At 36.0% G+C, this 13784-nt stretch overlaps 1 long non-coding RNA gene across 1 annotated transcript in view; it reads left to right on the top strand.

Moving 5' to 3' along the window:
- LOC132823186 (uncharacterized) overlaps window positions 1–13509 on the top strand; it is a 30326-nt gene extending 16817 nt beyond the window's left edge. Inside the window, exon 2 of the long non-coding RNA XR_009645514.1 lies at window positions 13283–13509. This is a non-coding gene — a long non-coding RNA (uncharacterized LOC132823186). The remainder of the gene's footprint in view (window positions 1–13282) is intronic.
- The last annotated feature ends 275 nt before the right edge of the window (window positions 13510–13784 follow it).

Genomic DNA, 13784 nt, shown 5'->3' with positions numbered 1-13784 from the left:
ATGTCTAGATTGGGGCCTGCAAACCAAAATGGGCATACCTCACTGTATTACTTATTCCATTTTAATGTAAAAATTGATCAATGTTTAGAGTTGAGTTTTCAAACTTCACTCAGGCCTTGCCTGATGTGGGGTGCAAATTATTTACTTTTTGATTTAGCAAAGGGCAAGTCAGCACTAAGTTAAAACATCACTCCAAACTATTAGAACAAACTTATTATAAAAAACTTTCCCCATAGTTCTGTTTGTCTACTTTCATAATCACAATACTTTAAGTTTTGATGCGATGAATCTGCGATAAAAACTTACTGTTCTACTATATTCATCGGTTTATAACAATGAAATTAAATTGAATTAAACTTTGTCATGATATACAGGATTACATATCCAAATGTGCCTCAAATCAGTGGACAACATATCCCATGATGGCTTTCTTGAGCTTTCATGTCTTGCATAATATGATCATTGGAGTAACTGCTCAAACTTGTAGTCTTAAGTTCAGTTCTGCTTCATGCAAAATTAAGCATTTAGTTCTACTTCTTTTGTCTTAAATTAATTCTCTTCCCATGCTAAGGTCTCATTTGCAGTCCTGCAGGTATTTCCCTTGACACATTTAAATTCCCTGCTGACTGCCATTTTGATCCTGCAACCAATTGTCAATGATTAATTTTCCTGTATAACTGTAATGTCACAAGCAAATCCTCAGCTTTGTTGCACATGGATGTTACATTGATGCAGAGTGAGTCTCATGAACAGCATTTGAAGCTGCAAAGACTTATTTGTTTGTTTGAAAATTATTTTGTAACATTAAAAATCAATTACCTAACAAGCAATAGACTTTGCTTAACTGTTGGAAACAGCATTTGGTAATTGAGAAATTACAAAGTGATAAATGCTATAAAATAAATAGATACGTACAAACCACAAACAGAAAAGAATAAACACCTACTCTCAGATGGTGAACTGTTGATCTCCCCTTAATTATCCAGCAGAGTTACATATGAAGTAACATGTGTAAGAAGCATTTCACGTTTATCCAGCTGTAATTGACAAGTTTTGTGTAAACCTTGGGAAACTAAATGTAACAGATGAAAAGTGATGAGGCTCTAACCTTGTCACTCTGATTAAATAAAAAATAACTGGACTGCGCAATTGGCTCAGTGATATTAACAATATTAGTTATTGAAAGGCAGTTATCATTGACTGACCTATTTATTGACAAAGGTAAAAAAAAAAGCATTTCTAATTCAGTATGCAGTCACTTGCAGTGGGACAGCATATCTCGCTCTCAGAAACAAGACTGAAATATCCTGCTTCTCCAGCCTCATCTCCTAAACTCAGTCAGCAGAGTTTAACTGTGAACATGTCTAAACCTACCGCAAGAAATAATAGATAATCCAGAAAATTAATTATGCAAATGTAAGCATTTTGAATCATCCTTTTCAGACATGTTGTGACACATCTGTGGCACAGACAGTGAATCCAGATGCAGAAACCACTACCACTGTGCCACAATAACCGTCAATACTGCAGATGTAGACTGCTCACTATTGACTATTGCTCACTAACCAGGTTGTAATTCTTAGACGGTTGCCTCCCATGTTAACTGCATATTATTTGGCTTTACCTGTATTCATTAGTGGCCATTAACTGGAGATTTGGAGTGTTTGTATTTATAGAATCAGGCTGAATGTGTTGTTATTGTTTGGAGTTGCATGATGTGTAATTTGTATTTCTGTAAATAAAAACTTAATCCCAGTTTTGTATTTACATCCTTCACTATCTGAATATAACATAGGATGTTAAAATTCAAAGTTGTAGTAGGTAATATGTTACACTATTATGAAATTATTCCTTTCGACAACGATCTTGCTGTACTTGATAAGCTTAAATAAAGAGGAGCATATATATGCTGTTGGATTTACTTGAACATAGAAGTCTGAAACAGTTTCCTTTTCAAGTGGGGTCCATATCTGAGAGAGATTACAGTTTCAGTCGTTAACAAGTAAAGGTATATTGAAGATTCCATTACTTACAGGTGCATGATTCTAGAGTCAATGAGGAGAAAAATAAATAGGGAGGAGTTATCTTCCACCTGCAGATATTTTGCCATTAACCGAATGAAAGAAGGTCACAGAAATGTTACCTCCATTATTAATTAAAATTTTAAATTGTTTGCAGCACAAATGAACTTTGGCCATTCACCATCTCAAGATTTTTGTGTTGTTTCTTTTGGGACTAAGGGCTCTAGAGATAATTGATATTGGCAAGCGCAGTTGCACACAAGAAGTGATTTGAAGCAAAACACAGTGATGCAATTCATGAGTCTTATGATCAACAAGATTTAATACTTCACATAAAGCATGCAGTTCTCTGTGCTAATTAAGCAACAATGAAGTTGTAGAAAGTTTTGGTGATTTCAATCCTAAAAACATGAAGATGCCTGTGGATTCCCCAATTGAAAGTCCACTTTGGTTTTTTTTTGTAATATAACTATAATGAAATTATTGGATGACATTTTATGTGGGTGAAGCATTGTTTTTATTTGAAGTATTTTTAAAAATCTACAATGAAAAGCAGAATGCAGCTTCCCAACATATAATATAGTATTGGTAGGATGTTAATTTATTCTGTTACTACAATTATTCAACATGGATAGTAAACTTTCTCACCTTATTTCTTTAAAAACATTGAAACGATTGGAAAAGTAGATATTTTAGTTTGTTTAAAAAATCCTTCGATTAATTGCTCATGTATCATTCATATTCACTCAAATAATGTTTATCTTACTTTAGGGCCACACGATGGCTCAGTGGTTAGCACTTCTGCCTCACAGCACCAGGGATCTGGGTTTGATTCGTACTTGGGCGACTGTGTGGAGTTTGCACATTCTCCCCATGTCCTCCAGGTGCTCCGGTTTCCTCACATAATTCAAAAATGTGCAGGTTAGGTGAATTCGCCATGCTAAATTTCCCATAGAGTTCAGGGATATGTAGGTAAGGTGCATTAGTTAGGGGAAATATATACGATAAAAAGGTCGGGTGTGGGTCACTTCGGAGGGTGCGTGTGGACTTGTTGGGCCAAAGGACCTATTTCCATACTGTAGGGATTCTATGATTCTTACTCAACAATGAAAGAGTTCCCTTATCTATCAGGCCTTTTCTGAATATTAAATTACATAAATATGTTCAAGTTTGTGTATTGCTCAATGAATGTTATTGCAAGAGATTTATTAAACTTTGGCATATTGTATATATCTCAGGTAAAGCAGAGACTACTTTATTAAAATGTGCAAGTAACTAAAGAAATTAATAATGCTCATCAAGACATGTTAAATTTACAATAATCTATATCCACTATGGCAATAATTGACATTTGTTTAGATTAGATTACTTACAGTGTGGAAACAGGCCCTTCGGCCCAACAAGTCCACACCGACCCGCTGAAGCGCAACCCACCCATACCCCTACATATACCCCTTACCTAACACTACGGGCAATTTAGCATGGTCAATTCACCTGACCCGCACATCTTTGGACTGGGGGAGGAAACCGGAGCACCCGGAGGAAACCCACGCAGACACGGGGAGAACGTACAAACTCCACACAGTCAGTCGCCTGAGGCGGGAATTGAACCCAGGTCCCTGGTGCTGTGAGGCAGCAGTGCTAACCACTGTGCCACCGTGCCGCCCTAGTAGTAGACATGTAGTAGACCAATTATGTATGTCCAAATAGTTTGCAGTGACCGTACCCAAAACCTTGAGAGGTTTCCTCTGAGAAACAGGGAAAGTCATTCTTAACTATCTGAGATAATTGCATTTAATTATAAGGGAACTTCCCAGTAACTGACAGATGATTAGATATCACAGCTTTTCCAGGCTTAAAGACATACTTTCAAACAAGAACCAGTCTCTCCAAAAATATAGAATCTGGAATTCTGATCACTAGCAGGTTATTAATATTGTGCTCTGAAAAGTCTAGGAATTATACTTGAAAGTATTTCATTTTTCTAACTAAGTTTTTTCAAAAGAAACTATAAGCTCTTCTTTTTATCATTAACATCTAGTGCTAATGTGGTCAATAAATTCAAATATTTTCAATATTGTTTGTAGATTGATGATGACATTGCAACATTAACAGAATAAAAGATGAATTTATTTCAGTAATAGAATGCTGTTGATTGAACTGATTCTAAAACAAAGTAATGAGTTTTTCTCATCTTCATAATAATTCAAAGTAAATATAGCAAAGTACATAGTCCCTTCTCATAAACATACAATTAAATATTTATGTTACATTTTTAATAAACTTTCAACTTTTTAATTTGGTTCTTAAGTAAGCTATGTTTAAATGTTGTAATAAAGTACATAAAATAGGATTTGTGTTCTGTCACCTTTTTCAAAATCTAATCAAATGCTTTCTGTAAAAAAATCCAATTATTAGAAAGCTTTATTCAAATAGTTTTAAAAATCTCAAATTATTTGTGTGGAGTCTATCCACATACTGTTATAATCACAACAATGACATGACATACCTCAGCCCCAGTTTTATAAACAGAATACACATGTGCACTTGGGAAAGCAGTAAAGGGGACTGGAATGGGAGACTGGAATTAAGAATAACATGAACTCTTGGGCAGTCAAAGAGTAAAGCATTTCCTTTCTTGGTACTGAAATTTACTATGTCTGGGTTTGTATATGACAAAGGTTGGGCTTCAATGACAGCTGCTGTTTCCTCTCACTGCGCAGGGTTTATAAATCCTGAATCCCACAAGCCTCAACAAACATCCTCAAAGTAGACAGTGCATGTCTCTTAAAAGTTCAATGTAAATAGAATCTGCAGCCTGCACTTCTTTGCTTTTCATACATGAAAACATAATTATGAAATTACATAAACAAATTGCATTTCTTCTGGTATTTGAAGAAATACTCAAAAGCTTGCTTTTAAATGCTTCATCTGAATCTTTCTATCCATAGATGCATTAACATTCTGATACTCAATGATTTCTAAATAAGACTTGTTTCAGGTTTATTTGTGAGGGGAAAGAGCTATTTGTTTTAATGTCCTTTTAGCGTAGCCATCAAATGATGCATTCTAGCAATCATTTCCTTAGCAAACCCTCAGAATCCAACTTACTTACAATCAGTTTGCTGAGTTGTGAAATGGCTGATAAGTATAAGATGTGAGCTACAGATTCTGCCACTTTCAGACAGATGCTTGAAGTATGGAGTAGATGGGTTGTTTGGGATTCTGTGTATTCCCTCAGCCATCTTGACGTTGCCTCCGCACGTTCCCATCAAAGGCTCAATGTGATTGGTGCTTTCATGACCGAGTCTTCTCCAGTTTGGTTGCTCACAAGCCAAGATCTTCAGTGAACTGGTGGAAGTGTTTCACCTATTTGGGCATGCTTGAAAGACATTGCTAAAACGTGTCTGCTGCTTGTCTGGGTGTCTGCTGCTTGTCTGGGTGTCTCCTGTTGTGGCTAAGTTCCAAGTTGAATAATTGGTTCAGGAATCTGGTGTCAGTCATATAGACAACATGACCAGTCCAGAGAAGCTAAGAGATTAGCATCTTGTCAATTTGGCTTGTGAGAGGACACTGGTCTTGGACCACTTTCCTTTTTGCCATTACATTTGAATGATCCTATATAATCACAATTGGTGGTACCTCTCTTGTATTTTGAAGTGCCTGTTGTAGATTGTCCACATTTCAAAGTGAAAAGGAGCACAAAATTACTGAGATCTGCTGCTGGTAAACAATGGACCTGCTGAGATTCTCGTGTTAATTACCATTGTTCAACTACAAATTTTCCCATGATCATTTCTTTGATCATGGGAAAACATTTTTTTTGTGAAATAAGTAGAAGTGATGTATTCAGACAACATAATACAAATTATTATTTTCTCAATTTACACATAATTAAGAAACAAAATGTTCGTACTCATTCTGCAGTATATAATAAAGCAGTGTGTTGTCACTTGTTGTAAATCAGCAGACATAAATTGATCACATTGTGCAAACATAGGATATTTAATATAGGAAACCATTTATTCTACCTCCCTGACAAAAGTCTGTAAGTTTAAAACTTCTATGATTGTATGACAATTGTAACAATTTCAGACATTTTGTATATGATTATGAAGTGTATAAATCTGTCCCTTTACCTGCCCTTGCCATTCAATTAGGGAATTAACCACCTAATATTTACCCTGCCATGTATGTAATATTCCATTGAAGTTAAAAGCAACCCCTATTGTGTTCTCTGAATAAAATGCAGCTGAAATATCTTCAAATAGATAAAAACAGCTTTTAAATGGATGCTGCAGAACATTTTTTAAACTTAACACCAAAGTAATTGAATGAAATGCATTCAGACATTGATTGAATGAATTAATCAAATACATGCTATTGCAGATGTAACAATATGATGAAACAGTATAACTTTGTGTCATTCCAGGACACTATGTTCATAAATGCCATTTATAATAATGACTGTCTTTTATCAATTATTTACATGATGAGTACCAGCATTTAATGGTCAAGTAATAGCATGTGAAAAGTACAACAATGAATAATCAAGTTGTTCATTTACAAAACTGTGAGATATTAAAGTCTGATCTGCCACAACATTCTGACAGTTGTTTATAAAAACACGACATTTATCATGCCCTTATCCTGATACTTTCAAGTGGACACCATTTTGGTGTCTGAAATTGTGTAAAAGCTACACCATTAGAATAGCACACTGCTTAAATTCCTACTTTAATCTAAGCAGGAAGACCGAGAGACAGGGACAACTTTTTTTTATACATGTAAGATATGTATAATATCACTCAGAACCAAAGCAGGAAATTATATAACTTCAAGATAAAAGGACCTCTCAAATCAAGGATGTTGGTTTTAAATTCACTCATCTCAGAATAAACAAAAAGTGCTTCAAAAGCTGATAACGTATAAGTGTAAAATTGTTAAGCACAAACTAAGATATTTAAATTAAGAGACGTTGTGGTAATAAATTGGATAGGTCTGCTCTCTCATTCGAGCGGGATGACTGGTAGTAGTTTAACCTGAGTGTCACCACACCTCAGGTAAAGGGAACGGTTAAGAAGAAAAGTCCTCCATGGTAACCTCAGTTAATGCAGGAATTGAATCCATGCTGTTGGCATCACTCTGCATTGAAAACCAGCATACTGAAGAAGAAATGGTTTAGGATTTTAACAAATTTGTTAACAATCAGATTCTGCTATTATAATGTAATGCTATTATATTATAATGATAATGATCAGAGTTCACAATGATGGAGTTGAAGACATGCCCTCAATGAATGTGTGTACAATAGCGTTAATAACCAAAGCAACTTTCATCCTTCCCCTCCATTCTGATTGCTTCATGGCACCAAATTGACTTCTATATCTAGGATCTTTTGGATAATTTTATATAATAACATGTCTCCTTTTAAACAGATGGCCAAGTATTGTTTTAAAAGTTAATGGCTCAAATTAAGAGAGAAATAAATCAAAAGAGCAACAAGAAAGGTCTTGTTGGTCCTAGAGACTTGCTACAACTCAACACAATATCTTTGACAGCACATTCCAAACCTACAATCTCTAGATGTAGAAGTACAAGGGCAGTGGACGTGAGTGAAACCAAAATCTGCAAAACAAAGCATATTTTATATAGCTGTAGTTCAATTCAAATCGACTAAATTTCTGAATAACTGCAACATATAACCACTGAGAAATTATAGTGATAATGCACACAAAATCTACAGGTTCAAAGTTATGGACAGTTCTGTTGACAATACTGAGTCTATGGCCTCCTTCCCAAAGTTCATTATTTTGCAGCTACTTTAAACTGTATTGTCCACTGATAACTAACTGTGACTCATGCTGTACCTGGCACAAAAACTAAAAATAATTTCCAATGCAAAATATCTTTACCCCACTTAGTGTAATTTTCTGGAAATTAGTTGGCTAATTTTATCAAGAAGTTGGTGTTATCATTCTTTTTTCACCAGAAGTAGCGAGCTTCAATTAGTTGTATCTTTTCTCAAAACGTTTTAGTCTTAGATCATATGTATGCATCAATGATCCATAATAATTCCTGTACTTTCTCATTTAAAAGTTAGATCAAGGAGTGGATCTCACAAGATGCTTGCTTGACCAGTGATTCAAGGATCAATTCTGCACCCATCAATGGTTAAATCAAACAGTCAAATGTTCTTGTATATTGTGCTTTCAGATTTTATACTCGTTGCAGCCCCACAGTAATGTAATACATTGCCTTGAGGAGAATAGACATAGTCTAAACTTGAACTTGACTTTAAAAGTGGTCTGATTTGTGGATTTTAAATTATCATGGGTTTGATTTCTGCAGAAGGATGGTGCTTGATTGAAAATACTACTTCTTTGAAAAATATGTTTGCTTTATGGATCTCATCAGCTTGCACACAATTGAGTTAGTTGCATTCCAATAAGCTGAATTCAGCAATCAGGTGAGGCTTGAAATGATAACGTGACCAGGTATTAAAAATTCATGACTCCCTGATTGATAGCTCTTTTCAAAAGAAATGTGTTGGGCACTTTTTTGTTAATAAATAATGGAAGAACATGTAACTTCAATGAGATGGATAAGTAACGTTTTTTTGGAATTTCTCCCATGCTGGGAAACTACTGCTGATTGCTGTTTGGAGGCTATGTTTCTTTAGAAAACCACACTTTTATGAAATCAAAATATAGAAATCTAAAATATAATCAAAAGAAAATGTTGCAAATGCCAAGCAGGTAAGGTTGCATTGGTGGAGAGAGGAGAACAAAGATAAAGAATTTTGACCTCAATGACATGGGCGATGGCGAGAAATGTCTAATAATTGCATGAGAAATCCAGTCAGGCCTATCTCTCAGAATAGCTCGCTGCATCTTTTAACTAAGTTCTGGGGTGTCAGAATGCTTGTTAGGCAACATCAAGGTGGCTATTAATGGGGATTATTGCTTGTTAATTAACTCACCTCATTAATGTGTAAATTTTACCTCATAGCACATCTCCAATCCACTTACAGTAAGTTTCTCTCCTTTAACGTTGGACATCGGAATCCAACAGCAAGTACTGTTGCAATGCTGCAGCAAGGACACACACCCAGATCATGGACTGGAACAAGCTGCATTTTGGGTCTGTTTGTATGGTCTCTTACTGTACATTCAATTTGAGTCTACCAGGATGCTCACCATATTGTTTTGCCCTGTTGTTTTGCCTCATAGCCCTCAGCCAGAGCTATCAGGCTCAATGCCAATGCTGCTGTATGGCCTTGCTGTTTTAGCACAGACCCAAAGCCAGGAAGCTAATCATGCTTTTCAGTAGGCCTTAGTCAAGCCAAGGCAGATATAGCCTTCAGTCACTGATCTTTGCACAGTAAGTCAAGGTCAGCCTGCAATACCAGACTAAGGGTTTGGATGGAATCAGTCAGCACTCACAATGACCAAAGTCAAGATTCTCCTCTCATAAAGAATGAAGAGCTGAACGTCAGGAAGTTCACTACCTATCTTGATTCTTTTTTTCTGTCCTATTGTGGGCTGTTTTCCCTCTGTCATGAGAAAGAGGCAGGTATTAAAGGGAGATGAATTTGGGTGGAGTGGATGTTACTTTTGGAATACATGGAGCGGTGTCTCATGTGAGTGCAGAGGGCATGCAGGATTAGTGGTGTTGGGGTTTGAAGTGGGCAATATGAGTGAGGAAAAATGGTGCATGAAACAATGGGAGTGGTAGAGCAGCCTCAGAGAGACGTGGATACAGTAGCAGAAATCGAGTGAGTGTAAGGTAGCAGAAGGAATATAATAGTGATTATTCTGGCAGAATGGAGAAAATCATTGACCTTCTATTGGCATCTGCAATCCTTCTGACAGCTGAGGCTGCAGTGACCCGTGTGGCAACCTCAGACCAGGCTGGCATGGTCTGGTATCATGGCATCCACCAATGGACCTGAGGGAAAACAAAGTTTTGTCTCTGCACCACCTTGTCCAACATGACCTCTAGGTTTTTGTCTGCAAATTGAGGCACCAGTTTTCTCTTCTACCATACCTGGGGCAAAACTGTTCAGGGCATTTTTGAACTATCAGTCTCTCAGTGCACACAGGCTTTCAAAGATGGGACCCAGTGTCAAGTATGCCAGTTGTGGTTACAGCAAAACCTAGAATGGAGAGAGGTGCATAAAGGGCAGGAATAGTAGTTAATGAGGCAAGTTGAGTATGATGCAGCAAAATAGTCTTAGACCTTAATGATCAGAACATCTGTAAAACACAATAAAACTGACACTTAACCAACAAAATGTAAGACCCACCCAACATTTCAGATTGTCAGGAGAGATCATTGAATTGTCCTGCAGCAACTCCACCTTAAGGAGGAGATGCTGCAGCAAAATGCAGAATAATGTGATGGTACATCGATATGGAGACATCCTCAAAAGACTCATAAATAATCAATATTATTTCTGAAAACATTACCAGGTTGGGGGAGGGGGTGGGGGGTGCCCTCTGCAAGATGGTATATGACTGGAGCTCTGAGCCTGTGACAGAATGGTTTTGGGACAGAGGGAGCTGAAGAAAGAAGGCTTAGAGTGTGGGACATTTACCCACTGGGAAGATCCAAGAAGCATCCCCAACTTGGCTCTGTGAACCTCCTTTCTTCAGCTTCCTTTGTCCCAAAGCCACACATGGTAGGTAGCTCTTTACATTGCTCACTCACATCCAGTAAGTGACCCAACTTGGGATTCATCAGCCTTTCATTTCAATAACAACCCTTCAGATTTCTCTCCAGGTCCAGCCCCATCTGTGTGATTCTCATGTGTTTCGCTCCTGAGTATGAGTTGTTACCAAAGAAGCAATTTATCGGATGACTTAAGTCATTAACTCTTCCTCTCTCCCCAGATGCTGTCAGACCTTTTAAGTCTTTCCAGGGTTTTCTGTTTTAGTACCTTTTTTAAGGTGCTTTGGCAATTGGCCAGTCAAGATCTCTGTTAACAATGTCCAATATGGCCACACACAAATTGTTTAACATGCAATTCTTTTCAAGCATATATGTATGTAATATATATCAGGATGGTCAACTATAATGTAAAGCTCCTTTAAAGGTCATAAATATTTATACTGTTGAACGAACAGCTGCAACAGCTTAAATATTCAATTCATTTTTGTAAATGGTTAAATCTTTTAAACTAAATGAGAGAATTATTCAAAGAAAGATAAAAACAGCACTTATGTGATGTGAAGTGGCTTAGTTTTGGTAGCTATACATTAAGTAATAGAAAAAAAGACAAAATATATTAATTTCACTTAAGAAGTACAACAGCCTTACAAACCTGAAGGTTTGTTTTAAATTAAAATTTTAGTCAACATTGATCAGCAATAAGTCTAAATATTAGAGATTGGTTACTCATGAGAACATCACATCTTATGTTTACATCTAATGAGCCCAGCTCAATTGATAAAGTATGCAAATATTAGGATTATATCCATAATGTTGTTTCAACTATAAAAATGCATGTTTGGTATAAGTATATGCACATGTGCTATACCTGAAGACCACACAGTACAGAAGAAAATGTATTATATCGGTGATTTGGTGCCAGTTTCATGTGAAAATGTATACCACACATTAGGTGTTAGTTAAATAGCAAACAAAATATACATGAAAAGCAATTAACTTCCACTACAGGACCTTGAGTTTTCACTAGTGGTAAATAAAATCACATATTTTTATACATTATGTAACTTGACAACTCTATTTCCTGTCATCTAAAAAATTCCAGCAGAATATAAATAACTAAGAAGGATGTCAACACCTTTGACAGGATGCATAGGTGATTTATTAAATTAATCTCAGTTGTAACAATGAGGGTTTCTACTTCAGAAGATTAAGGGGCGATTTAGTAAAGGTGTTCAAAATGTTGAAGTAATTTTGATGTAGTAAATTAGGAGAAACTGTTTCCAGTTTTAGAAGCATCAGTAAAGAAATGGATTTAAGGTCTTCGTCAAAAGGATCAGAGTCAACTTGAGAGAGTGAAATAAGCAGCTAGCTTTTATGATCTAGAATGCACTGAATGAAAGGGTACTGAAGCAGATTCCATCATAACTTTTCAAAATTGAATTGGAAAAATGTATGAAAAAGTAATATTTGCTGAACTATGGAGATAGAGCAATGGAAATGGATTAATGCAATTCGAATGATGACAGGCGAAATGGCAAACTGTGCTGCAGGTTCTGATCATTAATAAACTTCATAACTGAAAAACTAATCTTCCCTGCTAATGAGTTTCCATACATTGTTACATATGATATGTATTGTGAGGCTGGGTTTTCTCGCTGAAACGATTAGTGTTTATAATAATGATTACCTGGGTCTGCATCAAGTTTTAAATCAGGAGTCTAATAATCAAACCTACTTTAACTATAAAAGATCCACATCTGCTGTGAAGCTGACAGTCATGAGAATAGCAATGTTTTTAAATCAGCTAGCGTTTTGGAAAAGATTGTTCCTGAAGGGTTAACAAAACATCGTAAAGAGCTGGTCATAAACTTGCTAACTCCTGGGAGAAATCCTAAATCCCACGTGTGGGAAAACTGGTGTCATGCCCTCATGAGTCAAAAGTCTATGTGACACAGGAGTGTGGGAATGGAAGGAAGAAACTGCATCAAGACAATAAGTGGAGAGAACTTGGGATTTATACAGAAAATGAAATGGGTAAGAAGGATGGTGAAAGACAAAGGATTTACATAGATGAGGTTGTCTAGATTAACTCTGATTATGTGTTCAATTGAATACCAGTCAATAATTGAAAAATAAAGTTGATTATTCAGGAATATTAAATCAAAACTATGGAAGCTGTAAATCAGAAACAAAGATTGAGAAAGGGTCACTAGACCGAAATGTTAGCTCTGATTTCCCTCCACAGATGCTGCCAGACCTGCTGAGTTTTTCCAGCAATTTCAGGAATATTATTTGATCTGAAATGCAAACTATTTTATAGACCAAACTATTGTCTGAATGAAATATTGTACTTATTTCTTCATAAATTAATATTCGATCTCTCCTTCATTTAATATGTATGGATAAAACGGAACTAACTTACTGACACTTTATGACTCTGTCCCAGATATTGACTTCCAAATTGATACTGCTGTTCAAGTGAATAGTACGTAAAACATAATTATTTTTCTTCGCAACTCTGATCGAATCTATACTTTTCTTCCCAGTTTGGTGAGGAATGGAAATTCATGATTTCCTTTTCTTTAAAGGTGTGCCCAACCACAGTCGTGCATTATTGAGCAAGGAACTGGGACTAAGAGGACAGCCAATGTACATCACCAGGTCAAAAGGTCAACAAGTTTGAAACTCTGGGAACAAAGATCCAACTAATAGCTAACTTCATTTTTCCACGATCTGCCTTCAACCTCTTAAACCCTAAGCACTTGTCTATTTTTGAACAGGAAACGGTTTTGAATATAACACATAACAGATTGCATTTTAAGTGAATTAAACATTGATTTTGTAGTGTCTTCACAGGTAATAATTTTACATATAAAGTAGGTCAAGTACATGGCAAGGTTAATTTATTGTTGAAAATATTGTGTCTCACAATGCTTAAGAAATGAAAAATTAAAATGTGGTTCTAATTAATATCAACAACAAGAGGCATTTATCAGTCAGATTAAATTGTAGCAGTGTTTTAAAATTATCCAATAATTTATCCAGTCGTCCAATATTTATGGTAGAGGATTTTATTTGGCTATTTAGTTA

This window comes from Hemiscyllium ocellatum, chromosome 16 (assembly GCF_020745735.1).
Source record: "Hemiscyllium ocellatum isolate sHemOce1 chromosome 16, sHemOce1.pat.X.cur, whole genome shotgun sequence".
Lineage (NCBI taxonomy): Eukaryota > Metazoa > Chordata > Chondrichthyes > Orectolobiformes > Hemiscylliidae > Hemiscyllium > Hemiscyllium ocellatum.
Note: the sequence above shows the minus strand (reverse complement) of the source record. Positions and strands in the feature narration are given on the sequence as shown.